Below are 2,092 nucleotides of genomic sequence, written 5' to 3' on the forward strand. Positions count from 1 at the left end.
TTATTTCAAATCTTTTGGCTGAAAAACCTAAGCTTTACATTTTCATTTATGTTAAATAAGAAAACTGCCACATCCGTATGTAAACACGTAAAATAAAGGTTGAATGCTCTTGTTTTGCAAAACAAACAAAAAAAACCCACCCATGAAGCAAATAAGTAAAGCCCATGAGACTTTACAGGAGTGTGACAGGAGTAGGGTCCTGAGAGGTGGAGAGTAGGTGAATTAGGGTGTGGACCCCGGTTTTTGGTCACCTAAGGGTTATTTCCTAACTCTACTCCATCCCAGTGGCCACCAGTAGGACAGGAACTCACATGGCAGAGGGAGGATGAAGAAAGGTGACAGGGAAGGCCTGGGATAGAGGTCTGGGTAAAGTCAACCAAGGAGAAGCCACCTGCAGAGGACACTGAACAAGGATGAGAGGGACTAGAAGAAGCTCTAGAAGTGGGAGCCAAATGGCTGGCTAGAACCACGGGACATTCCTGAGTGGCTAGGCGCTCCATCAGTGTTGATAAGTCAGCAGCCTGGTGCCTCTGCAAGTCTGTCTTCAACTACACAGGGCACTTTTGTTTTGTTTTGTTTTGTTTTGTTTCAGACAGAGTCTCGCTCTGTCGTCCAGGCTGGAGTGCAGTGGTGCGATCTGGGCTCACTGCAGGTTCCGCCTCCCAGGATCACGCCATTCTCCTGCCTCAGCCTCCCAAGTAGCTGGGACTACAGGTGCCCGTCACCACGCCTGGCTAATTTTTTGTATTTTTAGTAGAGACGGGGTTTCACCGTGTTAGCCAGGATGGTCTGCATCTCCTGACCTCGTGATCCGCCCACCTCGGGCTCCCAAAGTGCTGGGATTACAGGCGTGAGCCATCGCACTCAGCCACAAGTGCACTTTTTAACAGAGAAAACAGAGAAGGGCTTCCCAGCCTGGCTCACTTCCTATTCTGCTGACCCCAACAGCCAAAGTTCTGCTATCAGGCAGTTCCTATAGAACAAACTCAGGCCATTCTATAGGAAGGCTCCCACAGCGAAGCCATCCTTGGAAGTCATACACTTATTTTAACTACGCCAAGTAACTTTAAAAAATGTTAATATCATGTAACAAACAACAAACACTAAAGGAAACCTCAGGTTTCACCAAAGCAAGTTATAATGCTCAATTTCAAATTGGGAGATGGGAGATGAGAAATGAGCTTTATTTTGACTACTGAGAACAAATTATTTCACTATTTTATTTATTTATTTATTGAAACAGAGTCTCACTCTGTCACCTGGGCTGGAGTGCAGTGGCACGATCTCAGTTCACTGTAACCTCTGCTTCCTGGGTTCAAATGATTCTCCAGTTTCAGCCTCCTGAATAGCTGGGACCACAGGTGAGTGACACCATGCCCAGCTTTTTTTTTCTTTTTCTTTTTTTAGAGATGGGATTTCGCCATGTTGCCCAGGCTGGTCTCAAACTCCTGGCCTCCAGTGATCTGGCTGCCTCGGCCTCCCAAAGTGCTGGGATTACAGTTATGAGCCACTGCACATGACCAAATTATTTCACTATTGTCTACCCATGGCTTTTGCAGCCATGTAAAGTTTACTCATGTCTTTGGGGCAAGTCATGTCAGAAAAACAGAGCTGATATGGTTCACATACCGCCCAAATCTCATGTCAAATTGTTACCCCCAGTGTTGGAGGTGGGGCCTGGGGGGAGGTGACTGGATCTTGGGGGCAATTTCTCATGGATTGTTTAGCACCATCCCCCTAGTGCTGTTCTCATGATAGAGTTCTCACAAGATCTGGTTGTTTAAAAGAGTGTAGGCTGGGAGCAGAGGCTCATGCCTGTAATGCTAGTACTTTGGGAAGCTGAGGTGGGTGTATCAATGAGTTCAGGAGTTCAAGACCAGCCTGGTCAACATGGTGAAACCCTGTCTCTATTAAAAATACGAAAATTAGCCAGGCATGATGGCAGGCACCTATAATCCCAGCTGCTCGAGAGGCTGAGGCAAGAGAGTCGCATGAACCCAGAAAGCGGAGGTTGCAATGAGCCAAGATCGTGCCACTTCACTCCAGCCTGGGCAAAAGAGCGAAACTCCATCTCAAAAAAAAAAAAAAAAAA

The 2,092-nt window shown here is 46.7% G+C and overlaps 1 protein-coding gene across 1 annotated transcript in view; it reads right to left on the bottom strand.

Annotated features, from left to right (window-relative positions):
• The window catches only part of DAG1 (dystroglycan 1), an 83,468-nt gene that overhangs the window by 10,094 nt on the left and 71,282 nt on the right, over positions 1-2,092 (bottom strand).

Source organism: Rhinopithecus bieti, unplaced genomic scaffold, assembly GCF_001698545.2.
Source record: "Rhinopithecus bieti isolate Rb0 unplaced genomic scaffold, ASM169854v2 scaffold_3875, whole genome shotgun sequence".
Taxonomy (NCBI): domain Eukaryota; kingdom Metazoa; phylum Chordata; class Mammalia; order Primates; family Cercopithecidae; genus Rhinopithecus; species Rhinopithecus bieti.